Raw genomic sequence first — 23,815 nt, forward strand, 5'->3', positions numbered from 1 at the left:
AAATAGGTAGAAGAATACGTATCGGCCTAAACTGAGGAAAAAATTTTTTTTTTAGATATGTTTTTGGGGGATTTTTATTATAGCAAAAAGTAAAAAATTTTGAATTTTTTTCAAAATTGTCGCTCTATTTTTGTTTATAGCGCAAAAAATAAAAACCGCAGAGGTGATCAAATACCACCAAAAGAAAGCTCTATTTGTGGGAAAAAAAAGGCGCCAATTTTGTTTGGGAGCCACGTCGCACGACCGCGCAATTGTCAGTTAAAGCGACGCAGTCCCGAATCGCAAAACCTGGCCTGGGCATTTAGCTGCAAAATGGTCCGGGGCTTAAGCGGTTAAAGCATTGATAAGTGCACTCACAAGTGCCCTGTCTTGCGCTGACCCGGACGAGTGATCCTCCTCACCGGGAAGGTCCTGGTCCGCATCCTCTGACAGTCCAGAACCGGGATCCTGTGCCACAGCCAGGCCCGAATCTGAGTCAGAGCATCCCCCAGAAGATGGCGGGGGGAGGGGCGCTTTTTACCCCCCTTACGCCCGCACGGCGCTTCCACCCTGGCAACAAATGACTCCAAATGTATCCATGGGAACCGCAGGGGCACTGGTTGGCTCAGGAATGTTTGAGAAAGCAAGGTCAGCCACTGACTCCATGTTGCCCACTGACAGCCCTTAGGGATGTAGCCAAGACAAAAACTTCCACCCACCTATGCTGCACTGACTGGGGGGGTTACCAAGGGGACTCACCACCCAGAATCTGTTCAGCGCCGCTTCACGCTCTCCTTTCACACACAGCGTATGTCTGAGGAAATCCTGTGAGGTGAATTGAGCCATTTGCGCCGTCCAGCACTAGAGGCCAAAATCCACTCCAAAATGGCCGCCGAAACACCTCAGAGAAAAATGGCGCGGACCACAAGAAAATGGCCGCCCGCAATGCCGTCCTGCGTCACAGCACCTGGACAACCCCACAGACCCTAACTGGGACCTGGAGACCCAAAAGGTATACCCCGGTCGCAGCGAGCCCCGCAAGGGAAGGAGGAAAAAGGGTGACAGAGGGAGAGGAAGAGGAGGACAGGAGAACCCCCTTCCCAGGAATGCCTAGCTGTTCCATCCTGCCAAGGCAGGAGGAACTGTACTTACCCGTCCCTGCAAGGACCTGCTGGTGCGTTCCTGACAGACCTTCAACCAAGTAGTACGGAGTAGCTGTTGGCCCGGTCCACTGTGACAGCAAGCAGCCCGGTCATATGTGAACCCTGGAGCATATAGCTCACCGGCCACCCCTGGAGCCATGGGATATGTTGTGGCCGACCCAGCGCGTAGCTAAGGCCTGCTCACGCTCAATGGCCGGACTGGGGGGGGGGGGGGTTGTACAAGGATCTATATTATCCAGCCTGTCACCCAGCCGACAGTTGATAGACGATTCTTAAAAATAAAATCATAATCCCCGAAGGGAGCCACGTCCTCCTCTACTAGAAAAAAACAGAGCTGCTGACTGCAGGGCGGAGGGTTATGTCTATAGGGACCGCCCCCTGGCAGGGCTGTTTAACTCTGTTTAAAGTAACATGTATTTAAATATCTAACATGTTCTGCCTAGTCCTCTCCTATAGAACAGGAATATAACCCACAAGTCAAATTTTAAGAAAGCTGTGTCCGTCCATGGACGAAAAGATTTTTTCTGATGTTGTTAAAATGGATCTGAACTCTAAAAGCAAAAATACTTGCTATGTTAAAGTGGTTGTAAACCCTTTTTTACAACTTTATGCTACAGGTAAGCTTATATTTAAGGGGTTGTATGGGTTAGGCTTTTTTTAAGCAAACATGTCATACTTACCTCCACTGTGCAGTTCGTTATGCACGGAGTGGCCCAGAATGTCCTCTTCTGGGGTCCCACGGCGGCTCTCTATGCATACTAGCTCATTATGCCTTTGTCTTGCAGTTTTTTTTTTACGAGGGTTTACTTCCTCTTTAAAGGGAGATTTTGAAGTGGTGATTTTTTCCTAAGCAGTACCTTGAAAAAATGTTCTTTCATGAGGAAATTAGGAAAATAGTAGAACACACTTCCTAGTATATGAGGCTGCCTAGACACTTATGTACCTACATCCCAATAGCTGTATCTTGGCACTGGTCCTCTGACTGGTATGCTGCGTACACACGATAGGTTAGTCTGATGAAAATGGTCTGATGGACCGTTTTCATCAGACCAAACCGATCGTGTGTGGGCCCCATCGTTTTTTTATCTACAGGTTAAAAAAATAGGAACTTGTTTTAAAAATTAACTGATGGATAAAAAACCTACAGAAAAAAACGATCGTCTGTAAAAATCATCGGTTAAAAATCCACGCATGCTCAGAATCAAGTCGACGCATGCTTGGGAGCATTAAACTTAATTTTTTCAGCACGTCGTTGTGTTTTATGTCACCGCGTTCTGACACGATCGGTTTTTTAACTGATGGTGTGTAGGCACGACTGATCATCAGTCAGCTTCATCGGATAACTGATGGAAAAATCCATCAGACCGTTTTCATCAGACTAACCCATCGTGTGTACAGGGCATTAGACTAATAAGTACTGGAGTAAGATTTCATGATGTCACTATTGTGCCGCTCACCGTTTTAGTTGCAGGAGGATCTGACGTTAGAAAGCAAAACACAGTTTTTACCTCAACAGAGACCGTGCAGAAAAAGGCATTTTAAGTCAGTAGTGGAAAAGATCAGCAGAAGGTAGACCACAGGCAATCCTAGTAACTAGATCTTTGCTCTCTGCCTGCCTTTTTGGTGGGGCACAGCTTCCAGAGTTCAGTTCCTTCTTAAAGCTCAGCTTCAGAAGGTCATTTTCCATTACCAACATTTTTCATTTGTATTAAAAGTGATAGATGCAATTTCTATACTACTAATGCCTGCTTGAAGCCAGTTATTACCATAAAAAATAGCAGCTGCGATGTCAAGCCTGGTTATCAAATATTCTTTGCACAGAGAGATATGGGTGGTTTCCTTCTGCCACTTACTACTGAGGTGTGCTTGCTCGGAAACTACATCTTCCAGGATTCCTGTCAGGTCACATGTGGCAAGGTGACAAGTGCACCCCGTTGGGGTCAGGGATGCACCACAGGGTAGTGAACCCTATGGCCGAGTGCTGCGATCAGAGAGGGAGCGCGAGCCCAAGATTCCCCAGGGCGCGGAGTCTAAGACCCAGCTTTGTGTCCACCAGAGCCTCTAGTGGTGAGGATGGCCTTCGCCGCAGCTGGATCCAGGTTGCGACCCCTGGGGTCCCCAAGGTCACGCTCCGCAGGGAAAGAGGGGAAGAAGCAACCAGGACAAGCGATAGTGATGGGTAAGCCGAGGTCGGGGCAACAGGCAGACAAGGGTAACCGAGGGACAGGCAAAAGGTCAGGATCACAGGCAAACAGGAGAAGTCAGAGACGAGCCAAAAACGGTACACAGGAAGGAAAGCGTAGCACACTGCAGACAGGAACTTAAGCTAACAACACGGTTGAACAGCAAAGCAGACTAGCAGTGCAGTGGTTAATATAGGCTTCCTGTGATGGCCTGGGGTGGAGCCATACAGGGAGGAAGATGATAAAAGACAGCCAGGAAGAGGGTCAAGCCTCTAATGAACACATGGAGACAGGTAAGCTGCCAGACTTTATTGCACATCCATGACAATTCCCACCTAAAATTTAATAAGTGTGTTCTGGGCGGGGCTAAACACTGTGTGTTTGTGCAATAAATTTGTAGAGATCCATCTTTCCCCTTCCCCTCAAAGGCATGCTGGCACATTATACTGCCTTGCCCTCAAATTTATTATGTTTTCCCATGTTTAAAAGAGACGTATGTGTCGTGGAAATTGTATTTAATATGTATTGTCATAGTGTCTCCCAGTGTTCGTTCTCCCACAACCCGCTCTAAAGAGCTGACTGGGGCAGACTGACGGGCGTTTGATAATACATTTGCTAAAAACTTATGGACTTTACTGTCACAGTTTATTTATTTTTTTATTATTTCCTAATATAATCTGTTATATTTTTTATTTTTCATTTCCATTTCAAGCTTTGGTTTATATATGTTTTTTGATTGGGATGTATATAAATCTATTCTTTTGTTGGTAATTTTTATATCACTGTTTATCAACACTGAGGGGTTTTGAGATAGCCACTAGAGGCGCTGTGTGGCAATCAAACTCCATCAATTTTGGTATAGTAATGAGCTATATATATATACATATCACTATATATCACTCACGTTTAAATCACAGTTTTGTGCTTTAAAAAGTTTTTGATGTTCAGAGTCAGCGCGATTTATATATTTCTCAAATTTTTTCACTTGTATTTATTGTTTACATGCTAATCGCAGCTCTCGGAGTGAATAGACCGTCATTGCATTGTAGATCCTTTTTTTCTCTTTTTTCTGTTTATGGTGTTTTAGCGCAGTTTCTTTCCAATTTTCCATGCCTAAATACTCCCACATAACTGCAATATTTATATATATATATATATATATATATATATATATATATATATATATATATATATATATACACATACATACATACACACACACACACACACACACACACACACACACACACACATTAGAAGTACTCACTACCGTGAATGTTAAACAGCCAAGTTTACAAGAAATGTTTACATAGTCAAATTCATTGGAAACAGTTCCACAGTTGTAAATTTTCTACATGCTTCATGGCTATAGGCAACTTTCTGAGGGAATGTGGAAGTCACAGTATTCAAGGCTGGAGGATGGATCATCCAATCCAGAGCAAACCGCTGGAAAGCCAAACCCTTCCCTTGGCAGGCATGGGAGCCAAATGGGCAGATCAGAAATGGAGGACTTTGGCGGACCCATGCATGGCGGGACAAGGTTAATGAATACTTGACTTTAGTGCAGAGGATTTTTCGGGAATTTAAACAAATGATAGTGCGTTTGGATTACTATATCCTGACAGTTAGAAGTTGGACTTTTGCTGGATCGCACGTTGTCTCTGCCAGTTTCATCTGCCTTTGAATGTTACATCTTTGCTTTTAGCCATTTTTGATCTGCCCATTCAGGTCCCATGCCTGCCGGGGAGAGGGTTTGGCTTCCTGGTGGTTTTCCCTGGATTGGATAATCCATCCTCCAGCCTTGGATACTGTGACTTACACATTTCCAGAGGAAGCTGCCTAAAGCCGTGAAACATGTAAAAATATACCAACTGTGGAATGGTTTCCCATGCGTCTATGTGAAATTTTTTTGTAAATTGAGTGTGTAATAATTGCGGTAGCGGGTACCTTTATTGTCCAAGTATATACCACATGGGAACAACACTGCAGCCATTTGGAAATTCTTTTAGATATGATGATTGTATAATGTTTTTAGAAAACAATTTAATAACATAATGTAATAAAATCTATCTGGAAAACATTTTTTAACATTGATTGTGTTGTAAAGTCCCTGGGGGTACTGAGAAAGTACTTTCCCTCACACAATACATTTTTGCATAATACAGTTAGGATCTTGGTGCCCATGATTATGATGGCACATTATTATAATGAAAGTAAACAATTGTAAAAATAAACCATATACTGTATTGCCATTTTTAGCATACTCTTTTACAGCAATATAATCTGCGCCAGCAAGCTGGCCTGCCTTGAATTGGCTGTCCAACATACCTCAATCGATCATTTATAATGTTTATTTTGTGCTTAACTGTCAGCAAGGTGCGTTTAGGTGCCTTTTATAATAAGTGGCACCTCAACACATGTAATGTGCGTTGCCATGTGTTACAGTAGTGCGAATGGGCTCTTTAGGGTCCTGAACTGCAAGATTTGACTGCAATAGACGTCCCAGATGTCTACCAACTCTAGCTATTCTTAAATATTTTGCATAACAAAGAATGCAGCAAAATCACCTAGAACCCCCTTGAAGCATTGGGAAATGACTGTTGAAATAGCAGAGCCTGAAATTCTGGAGTCCTTGACAAATAAGCCAGTTGGCCATTGAGATTCCTCCCTTAACTCAATTATTAGATTTAGGTATGTTTTGCCTTTTAATTAATTCAGAAAGCAGTGTGACATGCGGAATGCAATCTAGTCCTTTGTCAGTTTTTTTGCTTTCCATTATTATAAATCCAGCTCACAAGGAAAAAGCAATGTATAAAATAAAAAAAAACTGCTCTTTATTAGAGAATATACTGATCCAGAACACAAATACATTATTTCTGTAATGTCATTTTGAAGGCACAAGCATGTTTGGTAAAAAGAAAACCTGTCAGCTTGCTCAAATTGATATTCATTAGGGTACTTTTACCTGAATAGGGAACATTTGGGTTTTCTGGTCTTTATCATAGCCCCAGCTGGTTATGGTAGAAGGTTAAGACTTTACCACATTCTGTTTCCTAATTAGTCCTATGAATCTATAGTCGTGAGCACCAAGTGTCCATGCTCAAAAGAAACTAATTAATGCAAGCAAATTAGATCAACTCCAAAGATCCAACAGCCAAACTCTTAGTTAAATGCTCCTTGTTAATAGGAAGTGTAGCTGTCAATAACTGCTGTTGGTGGCTTTAATGAGGCCTGCTTCTTTCATTGAAAGTCATTTCATGTCTCTTTGTCCTTGTAAAAGCTGCTCCTTCCCCTTAAAAACACCCTACATAGTAATGGTGGTGCTAGTGCGCTCTCTCTCCCTCTCTCTTAATTCTGCTGATAAGCTGGGTTGAGATGACATTGAAAATCAAATGGAATAAAAGTTCACTTCCAAATTATATTTTACATGCTGCAGTAAAAGTCTTGTACTGAATTTGCCTGTTCATTCGGAAGGCAGATACACATCTGCTATGTATAATTTATGTTTCTTTTTTTACTTTATTTTAGGTTTGCTAAAAAAAGGATTCCAATCTTAAAATTTCTCTCATATAGGATACATTTACATATAGGTGCTGGGGGGGGGGGGGTCTACTAATTTATATTCAGCTACAGTGTGAGTTATCTATAAAGAAAAACACAAATGAGTAATTCAAGATGCAATATACAGGTATAATTATCTTCACATAAAATACAGTGGAACAGTTTTAGACAACAGTCAAAGAAAAGCTTATCCTAACTTTATACTGAAATTAAGATTTCACTGAAGTGTGTTTAGAGTACTAGCAATTAACATCATCTCAGAAAAAGAAATGAATGAGAATAATCAGGATGGATCAAGAGATATTGGTAGCTGAAGGTTTATGCAAATTGCAGTTTTTCCTGTACAAGCCAAGGCTTTACTTATTTCCTGCATATCCCTAGTGTGTCCTTTAAAAATATTAAAGCGAGTTAAACGATAAAAAGAAAAAAAAAACACCTTGCAGCAGAACATTAATGCATCTTTGAACGCAGCTTTTCATACTCCATAGAGCCTATTATACCCTTCAAAAAAAGTTTTCTTGGGGTCTCCAACCTTCACCTAATTCCCCTCGTAGTATGCATACAGGCACGTTAATTCATATGTTTTGGCACTGTCCCAAGTTATTTTGATACTGGATAAATATATTTCATATTTTATCTGAACTTTGTTCAATCCAATGACTCCTGATCCTAAATTTGGTCTGTTGGGCATATTCCCAGAGGACTGGCCATTATTTTCTACGATTTTTTTTTAACTGTTTGTTATCTATTGCCTGTAAGTTGATTTCTCAACGTGGCCGTCTTCTAACCCTCCAACTTGTGTTCAGTAGTGCATGGCCGTGAATGCTGTGCTAGATAGACAGGGTTGTATGAATAAATTGAATAAAATCTGGTCCTATTTGTTATCTTCCCCATACGTAGTCTCCACTAGAGTGGATGATCTCCCTAGCTCTGCTGATAGAGATGCTGTGCTATGATGGCTGTATAGTGGGGAACTTCTCTAAATTACTGATTGTGTTGCAACGTTAACATTTCTTACGGATGACTGTTATATACCAGAACAAAATTGTTATATTTAATTATTATTTTTCTTAATGGTCCCGTTTTGTAAGGACATCGGTTATATGTTTTGTCTATATATGCGTAAAAATCAGAAAAACATTTATTTTTAGGTCCACCACCCCTCGTCACTCCAATCTTGGGTCAGTAGAATCTTTGGCATTCAATAGTTTCAGGTGTGTTAGATGTCTGCATCCCCAGCTCCATGCAGTGGTTTCATCTGTCAGAAATCATGTAAACAGATTTATATGAGCTCGGCGGACTTTTGAATATTTTCTTCTCTAGTTATTGATCAGGTCACTTCACCAAGCATACATTCATTATTGGGTACACTGAAGTATTCTCAGAACCCCTGCCCTCATTGCTACAAGAATCACCATGAAGGGAAGTCTATTTTTCCGATTATGTTTACATTCAGGATATTTAAATATTTTACACTGATTGATGTAATTGTCATTCACGTTCTACAACATTGAGTTCTCTGTAGAATCATTATTTGCTAAACAACTATACAAATAAGTATTAGTTTTTTTTTTATTTAATTCAAGCGATAAAGCTATTCAGAAGGCCTAACTATACATTGTTCATCAGGTGTCAGTCTCACTTTACCTCTTGGAAAGGTCACTACCCTTGAAGCCAGTTGGTTTTAGGTCACAGCCAGCCTGAATGTTTGACATTGTTGAACCTAAAACTCCATTAATTTTGCAGGACCAAAAGATACAACCACAAAAAAAAGAAGAAGAATAAAACTCATCAGAAGCTCACTTCTATGTTGGGGTAAAAATTGTACCAGAACTATATATATATATATATATATATATATATATATATATATATATATATATATATATACATATATACATATATACATATATATATATATATATATATATATATATATATATATATATATAAAGTTCTGGTACAATTTTTACCCCAACATAGATATATGTTTTGAAGCATATTTCTTCTAGAGAAAGACAAAGGAATAAAAGGATAGAATTGTTTGCACCATACAAACCTGCTTAACTACATATCGTACAAAGACATACAAGTACCTGATGAGTAAAGCAACAACAAAATATGCCCTAGGTATCATGGAATACATTTTACAAACTGATTCACTTAGACACAACCTACCTATACGCTAAGGTTTTAAAGCCGCCAAGTATCTCACACTTCTCTCGTTACACCAGCTCTCATAATAGACCATAACTATTCCCCTCAACTTATTCCCATCAAATGTAATTTTTAATTGTCCTTGGGCCATATACATGTATGGTGTGAAACAAGCTTCGTTCTTCGCATATGGGTCGTTCCTTGTCACTTGAAAATGTCCTACTCTTAACCCAGTGCAACCCTTGAGGGACACAATCCTCCTTATTGGTGAAGGATTGTTGAACAAACACATGTTAATGAAACCATGCTTGACACTGGCCAGCCTTTGGAGAAGGGAGGCCTGAAGTTATGTTGTGGCCAATCATTTCTACTAAATATCATTGTGTGCCCAGAGGAGAAGTACTATGAGAAAACCTGGATGTTATCAAACAACCTTTATTCTTCTACCTACCAAAGATAGCCGTTTTTGATAAGGTGTATCACATAACAGTTTTTGGCACCATTTTTCGAAATGCTAGTTGGTCATATAAAGAAAAAAGATAAGTGTGCCACATAAAGGTTATAATGTGATGAAACTGAGAATCTGTCTTATGCTAGAGACTTAAAACCGTATTAAACCCAAAAGCAAACATTTATTATATTAAAGCTTACCAATTCTTAGATGTGATGGCTGTATTAATTTCATTTGTTAGGCTTTCTTTCCTTTACTGTCATCAGGTGATTCAGCCAGCAAGTCTGTTGATTTTCAACAGAACAAGCTGTCCTGGGAATGTATCAGTTGGAGGGTTGAGACAAACCATTTACCACTGACAGCAGTGATTACAGTGATTAACCAGTTCCCGACCCCCGCATGTACATATACGTCCACAATATGGCACGTACAGGCACATGGGCGTACACGTACGTCCTCGCCTATTAGCGGGTGGGGGGTCCGATCGGGACCCCCCCCGCTACATGCGGAGGTCGGGTCCGCTCGGGGAGCGATCCGGGACCACGGCGCGGCTATTTGTTTATAGCCGCTCCGTCGCGATCGCTCCCCGGAGCTGAAGAACGAGGAGAGCCGTGTGTAAACACGGCTTCCCCGTCCTTCACTATGGCGGCGCATCGATCGCGTCATTCCCTTTATAGGGAAGACACGATCGATGACGTCATTCCTACAGCCACACCCCCAAACAGTTGTAAACACATACTAGGTGCACCCTAACTCCTACAGCGCCACCTGTGGTTAACTCCCAAACTGCAACTGTCATTTTCACAATAAAGAATGCAATTTAAATGCATTTTTTGCTGTGAAAATGACAATGGTCCCAAAAATGTGTCAAAATTGTCCGAAGTGTCCGCCATAATGTCGCAGTCACGAAAAAAATTGCTGATCGCCGCCATTAGTAGTAAAAAAAAAATAAAAAATAAAAATGCAATAAAACTATCCCCTATTTTGTAAACACTATAAATTTTGCGCAAACCAATCGATAAACGCTTATTGCGATTTTTTTTACTAAAAATAGGTAGAAGAATACGTATCGGCCTAAACTGAGGAAAAAAAATGTTTTTATATATGTTTTTGGGGGATATTTATTACAGCAAAAAGTAAAAAATATTGCTTTTTTTTCAAAATTGTCGCTCTATTTTTGTTTATAGCGCAAAAACTAAAAACCGCAGATGTGATCAAATACCACCAAAAGAAAGCTCTATTTGTGGGGAAAAAAGGACGCCAATTTTGTTTGGGAGCCACGTCGCACGACCGCGCAATTGTCTGTTAAAGCGACGCAGTCCCGAACTGTAAAAACACCTTGGGTCTTTAGGCTGCATATTGGTCCGGGGCTTAAGTGGTTAAATATGTGAAATTTTACTCCGCAGCTAAGTATAATGCAATTCCAGAAAAAAACTAAATAAAATTATAGGTGACAAATATTTGTAGCTGTCGCAAGATAACCCTATGTGCTTAAAAAACACAGATAACCATAGTCTGAGCCATCGTTCTGAAGACATCCAATCAAGGACGAAACACGTTGAGGTCACTTGGTTTAGGTCACTTTCGGTGACGTCAGATTTGGTCGCTGGAACGTAAGCCATGTCTGAGGTTGGAGCGGCAGCGGGAATCTTCCCCCACAGATCAGCTGTATGCACCTAGTGCAGTTGTTTTCCACGAATACAAGTGAGTGGAATATCCCGTTTTTATACTTTGAATAAACATAACGGTTTTACACTATGAGTCCTCTCTCCTGGTATTTACCCCCCAAGTGGGCTAGCAGAGTGTGTGTGTGTGTGTGTGTGTGTGTATGTATGTGTATATATATATATATATATATATATATAATCGAAAACGGATACTGTAACTGCAGTGTGTGCTGGAGTTTGGCTTTCATTTCTCAGTGTAGCTAAATCTGCTAATGCATCCAACACTCCCCTACCCTCAGATTGACAACGCTGCTGTCTAATGGTGCCCCTGTGCTACCACATCTAATGGTGCCCCTGAGCCACCACATCTAATGATTGATAAGCTGCAATAGATTACATTTCTGGTTTTGGGTGTAATACTGCTTTAACAGTAAAATTCTACATATGATGAAAAAATTATGAAAATCACATTATACACTCAGTTACCTATTCTACAATAAGTCCCTGTTATGCTCTACTAATTTCTCCATCTAACAAACTACAAAATAGAAAAAAAGTTTTTCACCTCAGTGCAGATCATTTTGGTAGACATGCTCATGGGAGAGGTCCCTGCCCTTTTTCCCACCTAGAATGATACATTCTTATATCTGTGAAAAGTGTAGCATGCATTGTATTCAGCCCCCGAGTCAATACTTTGTAGAACCACTTTTTGCTGCAATTACAGCTGCAAGTCTCTTTGGGTATGTCAAACAGCATCATGAAGGCCAAGGAACACACCAGACAGGTCTGGGATGAAGTTTTGAAGACGTTTAAAGCAGGGTGAGGTTATAAAAAAAACATCCCAAGATTTAAACATCTCACGGAGCACTGTTCAATCCATCATCTGAAAATGGAAAAAGAGTATGGCACAACTGCAAACCTACCAAGACATGGCCGTTCCTGCATCTCCTGTACACAGCCCTTTTCACATCACCCCACATATTTTCAATTGGATTCAGGTCTGAGCTCTGGCTGGGCCATCCCAAAACTTTAATCTTCTTCTGGTGAAGCCATTCCTTTGTTGATTTGGATGTATGCTTTGGGTCGTTCTCATGCTGAAAGATGAAGTTCCTCCTCACGTTTAGCTTTCTAGCAGAAGCCTGAAGGTTTTGTGCCAATATTGACTGGCATTTGGAACTGTTCATAATTCCTTCTACCTTGACTAAGGCCCCTGTTCCAACTGAAGAAAAACAGACCCAAAGCATGTTGCTGCCACCACCATGCTTCACTGTGGGTATGGTGTTTTTTGGGGATAAGCAGTGTTTTGCACCAAAACATATCTTTTGGAATTATGGGCAAAAGGTTCAACCTTGGTTTCATCAGACCATAATACATTTTCCCACATGCCTTTGGGAGACTTCAGATGTTTTTGCAAAATTTTGCCAGGCTTGGATGTTTTTCTTCGTAAAAAAGGCTTCCGTCTTGCCACTCAATAGCCCAGACATATGAAGATTACAGGAGATTTTTGTCACAAGTACCACACAGCCAGTACTTGCCAGATATTCCTGCAGCTCTTTTAATGTTGCTGTAGGCCTCTTTGCACTATCCCTGACCAGTTTTCTTCTTGTCTTTTCATCAATTTTGGAGGGACGTCCGGTTCTTTGTAATGTCACTGTTGTGCCATATTTTCTCCATTTGATAATGACTGTCTTCACTGTGTTCCATGGTATACCTAATGCCTTGGAAATTATTTTGTACCCTTCTACTGACTGATACCTTTAACAATGAGATCTCTCAGATGCTTTGGAAGCTCTCTACGGACCATGGCTTTGGCTGTAGGATGTGACTAATAAAATGTCAGAAAACACCTACTAGAACTTTATTTGGGGTTAATCTGAAGCACTTTAAATGATGGCAGAAGTGTACGGACTCCTATTTAACATGAGTTTGAATGTGATTTCTTAACCCCTTGAACACTGGGCACTTAAACCCCCTTCCTAACCAGACCAATTTTCAGCTTTCGGTGCTCTAACATTTTGAATGACAATTAGTCATGCAACACTGTACCCATATGAAATTTTTGTCCTTTTTTCCCCCACACAAATAGAGCTTTCTTTTGGTAGTATTTAATAACCCTTGGATTATTTATTATTTGCGCTATAAATCAAAAAATACTGAAAATTCGGTAGAAAAATAAAATCATTTGTTTCTGTTACAATTTTGCAAATTAGTAATTTTTCTTCTTACATTTTGGCCAAAATTTATACTGCTACACATCTTTGTTAAAAATAATCAAAATTGGTGTATATTATTTGGTCGGTGAGAAAATTGTACACAAGCTATGGTGCCAATCTTTGAAAATTGATCACACCTGAAGTACTGACGGCCTATCTCATTTCTTGAGACCCTAACATGCCAGGAAATAACAAATACCCCCCAAATGACCTATTTTTGGAAATGAACAGTTACACTTACCAGTAGCTGGATTTCTACGATGTCTTACAGGACGGCACGCTGAGAGAGTAGACTGGCCCACCTGACAGGAAACACAATCAAAAAAGAGGTTAAAAGGCCCCACCCCTCCCGTGTGCCTCAGTTTGTAGATAAGTAACCGGTATTAGAACACAGGCCTAAAAGACCCAAAAACAATTCCGGATAGCAGTAAAAAAAGGGGAGGGAAGTAGGCCTGCCGTCCTGTAAGACATCGTAGAAATCCAGCTACCGGTAAGTGTAACTGGTAATTTCTCCCTCGTCTTCAAGGATGGCACGCTGAGAGAAAAGCAAGTAACCTTCAGGCCTACCTTAGGGTAGGAACACCGTCTGTAGGACCTTCCTACCAAACATCAGATCTTGCGGTGACAGCAGTTCGACTCTGTAATGTCTGAGGAATGTATTCTGGCTTGACCAGGTCGCCGCTCTACATATCTGTTCTATGGAAGCTCCTGCCCTCTCTGCCCAGGAGGCTGCCTGCCAGTGATCGAGTGGAATGGGCCTTGATAATAGGAACTGGCCTACCCGCTAGGGTGTAGGATAAAGAAATAGCCTGTCTAATCCATCTGGATATTGAAGCTTTCGTTGCCTGCTGACCCTTTTTCTGACCAGAGAAATTAACTAAAAGATGAGGGGAATTCCTAAACTCACTTACCCTCTCTAAATAGTTCAAAAGACAGCGTCTTACATCCAAGCAATAAAAAGAAGTAGCTTCCTTCTCATTTTTGGGGTTCGCGCAAAATGAAGGGAGGATTACCTCCTGGGATCTGTGGAACTTAGTTGCCACCTTAGGGAGATACAGAAAATCCTGACTCAGTACCACCCTGTCTTCAAAAACTCAAAGAAAGGGTTCCTTAATAGAAAAGGCATGTATGTCTCCAACTCTTTTGGCAGACGTGATAGCCAACAAAAAAGTAAACTTAAATTAAAGTAATTTAATTGGGATACTATCTATAGGTTCGAATGGTGCCTTAGCTAGCTGACCCAAGACTAAATGAAAGTAATTTAATTGGGATACTATCTATAGGTTCGAATGGTGCCTTAGCTAGCTGACCCAAGACTAAATGAAAGTAATTTAATTGGGATACTATCTATAGGTTCGAATGGTGCCTTAGCTAGCTGACCCAAGACTAAATAAAAGTAATTTAATTGGGATACTATCTATAGGTTCGAATGGTGCCTTAGCTAGCTGACCCAAGACTAGGGAGAGGTCCCAGGGGGGAACTCTGGACACTGGACACTTGTATAGGGGAAAGTCTGTCCCTGGCTGTCAGAAACCTCTTGATAAGCGGATCCCCTGAAAGGCTCTTGTCGAGAAAGTAGGACAAGGCCGCGACTTGAACCCTTAAGGTCCTAGTGGCTAAGCCTAATCCAGGATGGTGGAGGTTCTAGGGCAGGAGATCTGCTTGGCGGAGCACCAGCGCGAAAAGACCCCCCAGATTCTCGCGTAAATGAGTCTGGTGACCTTCTTGCGGCTAGCCAACAGGGTGTCTATCGCCTTCTCCGAACAGCCTCTCTGCTGCAGGTTCCACCTCTCAAGAGCCATGCCGTCAGGCTAAAGAACTCTGGATCTGGATGAGAGACCGGCCCCTGCCGCAGAAGACCCGCCCAGAGAGAGGGAGAGGAAAGGGGGGAAGTAAGAGACCACAGTTTTAGGGTGGGAAACCACGACCTCTTGGGCCACCAAAGTGCGATCAAAATCAGGTTGGTATCTGAAGTGTTCAATTTCTGCAGGACCCTTGGAATGAGATTCAAGGGGGGGAAGGCGTAGGCCAACCGGAAATTCCAGGGCTGAGCCAACGCATCCACCCCCTGCGAACCCTACTCTCGGGAGAAGGAAAAGAACCTGTCCAGTTTCTTGTTCCCCTTGCAAGCAAAGAGGTCTATTTCTGGACGACCGAGCTGCTGGCAAATCCAGCTGAAGGTCTTTGGGCACAATTCCCATTCCCCCTGAAGGATGGGCTGGCGGCTCAGAAAATCGGCCTCCAGATTGAGAGTTCCTCTTATATGAGAGTTCCTCTTATATGGACTGCCAGGAGAGAGGGTACCCTCTGTTCTACCCAACCCAGAATCCTCAGGGAGAGAGCTAGAAGAGAGTGAGACCTGGTGCCCCCCTGGCGGTTGAGAAAGGCGACCGTAGTCGCATTGTCGGAGAGAACTAAGACCTCTCGGCCCCGAAATCTCTCCTCGAACGCTTCCAGAGCCTCCCCAACCGCCAACAACTCCCGGTAGTTGGAAGAAGCCCGCCTTTGCTGGAGATTCCAAGAACCCTGGGCTCTAAGTTCCTCTGTATGGGCTCCCCACCCCCAGCTGCTGGCGTCTGTGGTGACTTTGATCGGGTTGAACTGACTCCACAGACGACCCTTTAGAAGGTTCTGGGGACACAGCCACCACTCTAGGGTGTCCTTTATTGGAACCTAGATGCTGACCCTGGAATCCAGAGTCTCTTCCGTCCCATCCCAAGAGGAGAGAAGGAAGGCCTGCAGGGGTCTTGAGTGAAGTTGGGCCCAAGGAACTGCCAGGATGCACAAAGTCATCCGCCCCAACAACCTCATGATTTCTCTGAAAGAGGAATCTACAGCCGCTACTAGGGACCTGACCGCTGTCATAAGACCCTGTGCCTTGTCTTGGGTTAAGACAAGCTTCCTTTCTAGGGAGTCTATGAGAAACCCCAGATACATCTTCCTTTGTTCTGGAAGAAGAGAAGACTTTTCCTTGTTTACTATCCAACCAAGGGATTCCAGGGTGGACATGACAGTGGCCAGGTCCAAAAGGAGCTGATCCCGACTCAGGTTGAAGAGCAAAAGGTCGTCCAAATAAGGGACGAGGGAGATCCCTTTTAAATGCAGAAAAGCCATCACCTCGGCCAGGACCTTCGTAAACACCCTCGGACTGGAGGCCAGTCCGAAGGGGAGGGCCGAGAACTGCCAGTGTTGAATTCCCTGGGCAGAGGCGAGGGCGAATCTGAGGAACTTCTGGTGATTCTGATAAATGGGGACATGAAGGTAAGCGTCCCTCAAGTCTATTGTTACCATGAACACGCCTTCTAACAAGAGCCCCCTGAGACTGTAGACATTTTTCATATGAAATTTTTTCTACAGAAGATGGACGTTCAGGGGCCTCAGGTTGATGATCAACCTGAACTTCCCGGCTGGCTTGGGAACTACAAAAATATGGGAGTATACTCCCTGACCCTCTTGATCTGGAGGGACTGGGACTATGACTCCCTGTTGCGCCAGATTGGTCCGCGGCCTTGAGGGGATCACTTGGTAAATATGTGAGGAGAAAGATCGGGGGAGGAAACTGGCGAAATTCTAACCTGTAACCTTCCTTGATGATCTGAAGGACATGAGGACTCTGGGTTATGCCCTCCCAAATGGGAAGGAACCTGGAGATCCTGCCCCCTACCCTCTCGTCACTTGGGATCCTTTCCGCTGAGTTTGGGACTGGAAAAAAGAATCCCTCCTTTAGGTTTATCCTTCCCAAAACCCCAGCGTCTGTTGGGTGCCAATTTCTTCTCCGGTGGGGGGTTCTTCCTCTGGTTGGGACGAAAAAGCTTCCTCCTATTTGACCTAGGTCTGGAGGGAAACTTATTCCCCCTTCTCAGAGGACCTCGCCAGGGCCTGATCTAACGCGGTACCAAACAGGAGGGAACCCGCAAATGGAATAGCGCACAAGCGGTTTTTGGAAGCGAGATCGCCCCTCCAAGTTTTTAACCAAACCGCTCTCCTTGAAGCATTAACAAGTGCTCCGGTTTTGGCTGTAGCGCGAACTGTTTCAATAGCCGCATCTGCCAAATAGTCCACAGCACTGCCAATAACCTGGAGGGACTCTCCAGTTTCCCTAGATTTGGAGGAACTAGCCAGATGATCCAACAGCCTGGAAGTCCAAGTGGCAGCGTTCCTTGCGACGCATACTGATGCCAACGCAGGACCTAATGCGGCTGCATTGGCTTCCCATGCTCTACGGAGGGAGGTATCGGCCCGCCTGTCCATGGCGTCCCTCATACTCCCTGCATCCTCAAAGGAGAGGTCGGACTGCCTAGAGACCTGGGCTAAAGATGCATCAAGGCGAGGTACTTTGAAAAAGGTATCCTCCACATCCTCCTTAAAGGGGCAGCAGCGTTTCCAGGTTTTAAACTTGGGAAGCCTTTTCTCTGGCTCAGCCCATTCCCTTCGGATAATATCCTTGAGGGATTGGTGCACTGGGATAGTTTTAGACTGGGGTTTAATCAAGCCTAGATACATCCTGTCTTGGGCTGACACCTGCTCAGTTGGATGCTGGATCTGCTCAGAGGCGTAAATAGCAGCAAGAAGACCCTCCATATCATCGGTGGAAAATATGTATTTCCCGGATCTAGCATCCTCATCCTCCTCCTCCCCTTGGCTTTCTGCCAGACCCTCGTCCTGAAGGGTAACCTCAGAATCCTCGGAATCAGAGGAAATAGGCCTTTTAGTTCGCTGGCGGGAATCAAGCCGCGAAGAAGAGGAGCCCTCCTGGGACGAAGGACCAGGCATAGGAGGATCAGGATCCCTACTTTTAAAGGAGGACTGTAGCAAGCATTTCTATCTGAACTGAGAGAAAATCCTTCATAATTTGTGAAGTTTCTTTCCCAGTTAACTTAAGAATACATCTGGAGCAAAAGGGCTTATTGTATTCAGCTGGGAGTTTCTCACTGCAATTGTCACACTTCCTAACTCGCTTAGGGGGCTTAGCAGATCTACTGGTTTCCCCCTGGGCAGTAGGGTCCTCTCCTAAAATAGAAGTGCAAGGAGAAAAAGAAGGACCCATTAGCAACACCAAACCCGGGAGGGGGGAGGGTCCCAGCCCAGCCATCCCTCAAACAACAAGGAGGACTCACCCCTGGTGGTCTCCTCTGCAGCCAAATCAAGAAGCGGGCGATCATCCTCCATAATGCGGGAACGCCAGGCCCTTCTCTCTCCCTGGCTGCACGTGTTGCTCCTGCCTACGATGCGGGATCGAATGCGGCGTCTGCATCGGTGGAGGCCGCCATCTTGCCGAACGAGGGGGCGGAGCGACGTCATGACGCCGTGCGCGTCATCAAGCTGCGCCCAGCAAACGGAGCGGCGCCCATGCCTCCGCATCAGAGGATCCACAGGGGGGGAAGCCTCCACCCGGCAAAGGTAGGGGGAAGGACTCCAGGGAGGGGGACCACCAGCCCCAGGCTTTAGGTCAACTAGAAAAAAAACTTTTCGCTGTAGGGGAAACACAATCAGAACTGAGGCACACGGGAGGGGTGGGGCCTTTTAACCTCTTTTTTGATTGTGTTTCCTGTCAGGTGGGCCAGTCTACTCTCTCAGCGTGCCGTCCTGGAAGACGAGGGAGAAAGTAGTCATTCCAAGGTGTTTAGAAAGAGGCACGGTAAGGTTTTTGAAGTTGTAATCTTTTTCCACAATTCTTTGCAAAATCAAGTTATTTTAACAAAATTGTCGTATTATCAGGTTATTTCTCTCACACAGCATATGTATACCACAAATTACACCCCAAAATACATTCTGCTACTCCTCCTGAGTATGGTGATACCACATGTGTGAGACTTTTACACAGTGTGGCCACATACAGAGGCCCAACATGCAGGGAGCACCAGCAGGCGATCTAGGGGCATAAATTTCAAGTCTAAATTGACTATCTAATTACACTTTGAGGCACTGTAGTGGCATGGATGCAAACTGATGTGGCATAGATGAGCCGTGGATGTGGATGGCTGGGTATTGCAGAGTATGGATGGACGGATGAGTATTGCAGAGTATGGATGGACGGATGAGTATTGCAGAGTATGGATGGATGTGGCTAGAATGGGTAATGAGCAGCACTGTGGGCAATAAACATCCAAAATAACAGCGCTGCTGCAAACGATCTCTCCCCTTCCCCCCTCACACTGTACCGATCAGTACAGAGAGGGGAGAGGAATCGCACGTGACGCCGGTTTGTTGTGATCGCTCCGTTATTTGACAGAGCAATCACGTGGTAAACGGCCGCTATCAGCGGCCATTTACCGCTATGCACTGGGTCTTACGGACCCGGCAGTCACGGATATTTCTGGGTGCGCGCCCCAGATTCTGGTAGGACGTCCATGGACGCCCTCCCAGAATAAGCCGACCACGCTGTAGCCGTCTTTCGGCTATGGCCCGGTCGGCATGTGGTTAATCCTGAATACGGTTACATCCCCAGCTATAAGAGGGTGGGCACACTTATGTAACCACATTATTTTATTTTTACTCCCCCCACGCAAAAGATTTCAATTTGTTCTTCAATGGAGTTGTACATTTTTTGGGTCACATTAAAAATGGAAAAAGTTCTGAAATGATTTACATTTGTCTCATTTTTTTACATCACAGAAACCTGCCATTTTAACAGGGGCGTGTAGACTTTTTATATACACTGTATACAATATATATATATATATATAAATTATCGGAAAAAAAGTGACATTTCAGTCTTCTATAAAGAATACGTTTCACCAAGTTAAAGCGGAGCTCCACCCTAAAATCACACTCTTCGTTAATATGTTTCTTTTAATCCGTTTAATACAGTTATGCAAAAGAAAATGTTTTACTTCCCTGGATTAGCTTGTTGCTAGGCAGAATTTCTAATCTGTCTTCTTCCTGGACCTCGGTCCTTCTCTGCTCACTAAGGCCCCATGCACACGAGACGCTGCTAAACTCGAGTTCAGAGGCATTTGGGCATTTTTTTCAACTGCCCCTGAACACATTTAATGTTATCCTATGTGTCCATGCACACAATCACGTTTTTTGGCGTTTCAAAGCAGTTGGGTTTAGGGCCGTTTTTCCAAACCCAAAATTTTGGGTTCAGAAGCTTTCAGCTTTTGCGTTTTAGACGCAAATCGCGGCAAATCGCGGTACCAGCGTTTTGCCGCGATTTCGTTTATAGGCGTTTTTAAAGGTGACCTATTTTTTTACATTAGAAATCTCAAAAATGATGGCAAATGATGAAAAAACATAAAAAAAACATAAAAAATGTAATTGCTTGCATTGCATTGTGGACAATCCACAACTTGTGGCAGGTGACGTGGCCAGTGGACAATCCACAACTTGTGGCAGGTGACATGGCCAGGTGACGTGGCAAGTGGACAACCCACAACTTGTTGTAGGTGACGTGGCAGGTGACGTGGCCAGGTCACGTGGCCAGTGGACAATCCACAACTTGTGGCAGGTAACATGGCCAGGTGACGTGGCAAGTGTACAATCCACAACTTGTGGTAGGTGACGTGGCCAGGTGATGTGGCCAGGTGACGTGGCAGGTGACGTAGCCAGGTGACATGGCAAGTGGACAATCCACAACTTGTGGCAGGTAACGTGGCCAGGTGACATGGCAGGTGACGTGGCTTGGTGACGTGGCCAGTGAACAATCCACAACTTGTGGCAGGTGACATGGCGAGTTGATGTGGCAGGTGACGTGGCCAGTGGACAATCCACAACTTGTGGCAGGTGACGTGGCCAGGTGACATGGCAAGTGGACAATCCACAACTTGCGGCAGGTGACGTGGCCAGGTGACGTAGCCAGGTGACATGGCAAGTGGACAATCCACAACTTGTGGCAGGTAACGTGGCCAGGTGACATGGCAGGTGACGTGGCTTGGTGACGTGGCCAGTGGACAATCCACAACTTGTGGCAGGTGACGTGGCCAGGTGATGTGGCAGGTGACGTGGCCAGGTGACATGGCAAGTGGACAATCCACAACTTGCGGCAGGTGACGTGGCCAGGTGACGTGGCCAGTGGACAATCCACAACTTGTGGCAGGTGGGGTGGCCAGGTGACATGGCAGATGACGTGGCAAGTGGACAATACACAACTTGAGGCAGGTGACGTGGCAAGTGGACAATCCACAACTTGTTGTAGGTGACGTGGCCAGGTGATGTGGCAGGTGACGTGGCCAGGTGCCGTGGCCAGTGGACAATCCACAACTTGTGGCAGGTGGCGTGGCCAGGTGACGTGGCAAGTGGACAATTCACAACTTGGCAGGTGACATGGCCAGTTGATGTGGCAGGTGACGTGGCCAGTGGACAATCCACAACTTGTGGCAGGTGACGTGGCCAGGTGACGTGGGCAGGTGACATGGCAAGTGGACAATCCACAACTTGTGGCAGGTGACGTGGCCAGGTGACATGGCAGGTGGCGTGGCCAGTGGACAATCCACAACTTGTGGCAGGTGGCGTGGCCAGGTGACGTGGCAAGTGGACAATCCACAACTTGTGGCAGGTGACGTGGCCAGGTGACATGGCAGGTGATGTGGCAGGTGGCGTGGCCAGTGGACAATCCACAACTTGAGGCAGGTGGCGTGGCCAGGTGACGTGGCAAGTGGACAATTCACAACTTGGCAGGTGACGTGGCCAGTTGATGTGGCAGGTGACGTGGCCAGTGGACAATCCACAACTTGTGGCAGGTGACGTGGCCAGTTGACGTGGCAGGTGGCGTGGCCAGTGGACAATCCACAACTTGTGGCAGGTGACGTGGCCAGGTGACGTGGCAGGTGATGTGGCCAGGTGACATGGCAGGTGACGTGGCCAGGTGACGTGGACAATCCACAACTTGTGGCAGGTGACGTGGCCAGGTGACGTGGCCAGGTGACATGGCAGGTGACGTGGCCAGGTGACGTGGCCAGTGGACAATCCACAACTTGTGGCAGGTGACGTGGCCAGGTGACGTGGCAGGTGACGTGGCCAGGTGACGTGGCCAGTGGACAATCCACAACTTGTGGCAGGTGACGTGGCCAGTTGACGTGGCAGGTGACGTGGCCAGTGGACAATCCACAACTTGTGGCAGGTGACGTGGCCAGGTGATGTGGCACGCGACGTGGCCAGGTGACATGGCAAGTGGACAATCCACAACTTGCGGCAGGTGACGTGGCCAGGTGATGTAGCCAGGTGACATGGCAAGTGGACAATCCACAACTTGTGGCAGGTAACGTGGCCAGGTGACATGGCAGGTGACGTGGCTTGGTGACGTGGCCAGTGGACAACCCACAACTTGTGGCAGGTGACGTGGCCAGTTGATGTGGCAGGTGACGTGGCCAGTGGACAATCCACAACTTGTGGCAGGTGACGTGGCCAGGTGATGTGGCAGGTGACGTGGCCAGGTGACATGGCAAGTGGACAATCCACAACTTGCGGCAGGTGACGTGGCCAGGTGACGTGGCCAGTGGACAATCCACAACTTGTGGCAGGTGGGGTGGCCAGGTGACATGGCAGATGACGTGGCAAGTGGACAATACACAACTTGAGGCAGGTGACGTGGCCAGGTGATGTGGCAGGTGACGTGGCCAGGTGACGTGGCCAGTGGACAATCCACAACTTGTGGCAGGTGACGTGGCCAGTTGACGTGGCAGGTGGCGTGGCCAGTGGACAATCCACAACTTGTGGCAGGTGACATGGCCAGGTGACGTGGCCAGGTGACATAGCCAGGTGACATGATCAGTGGACAATCCACAGCTTGTGGCAGGTGGCGTGGCCAGGTGACGTGGCAAGTGGACAATTCACAACTTGGCAGGTGACGTGGCCAGTTGATGTGGCAGGTGACGTGGACAATCCACAACTTGTGGCAGGTGACGTGGCAGGTGATGTGGCCAGGTGACGTGGCCAGGTGACATGGCAAGTGGACAATCCACAACTTGTGGCAGGTGACGTGGCCAGGTGACGTGGCCAGGTGACGTGGCAGGTGACATAGCCAGGTGACGTGGCCAGTGGACAATCCACAACTTGTGGCAGGTGGCGTGGCCAGGTGATGTGGCAAGTGGACAATTCACAACTTGGCAGGTGACGTGGCCAGTTGATGTGGCAGGTGACGTGGCCAGTGGACAATCCACAACTTGTGGCAGGTGACGTGGCCAGGTGACGTGGCAGGTGATGTGGCCAGGTGACGTGGCAGGTGACGTGGCCAGGTGACGTGGCCAGGTGACACGCTAAATACACGTACACTGCTGCTCTCTCAGCTGCTCTGGTCTCACAAAATAGCTGAAATGGTTAAATAATATTGTTTTTTGAGCTTAGGGAGGGTCTTATGATGTTTCTTAACCAAATGCTTATAAACGCAAACGCGGTAAAACGCGGTAAAACGCCGCGAAATTCGCGGCCAAAAACGGGCGTTTTAAACGCCGGTTTTTGCGTTTGAAAACTTGTGTTTAGATGAGTTTGCATTTGCTTCTCG

The 23,815-nt window shown here is 45.3% G+C and overlaps 1 protein-coding gene across 2 annotated transcripts in view; it reads right to left on the bottom strand.

Annotated features, from left to right (window-relative positions):
* CMC1 (C-X9-C motif containing 1) overlaps positions 1–23,815 on the bottom strand; it is a 98,437-nt gene that overhangs the window by 47,970 nt on the left and 26,652 nt on the right. The window lies entirely within an intron of this gene.

Source organism: Rana temporaria, chromosome 5 (genome assembly GCF_905171775.1).
Source record: "Rana temporaria chromosome 5, aRanTem1.1, whole genome shotgun sequence".
Lineage (NCBI taxonomy): Eukaryota > Metazoa > Chordata > Amphibia > Anura > Ranidae > Rana > Rana temporaria.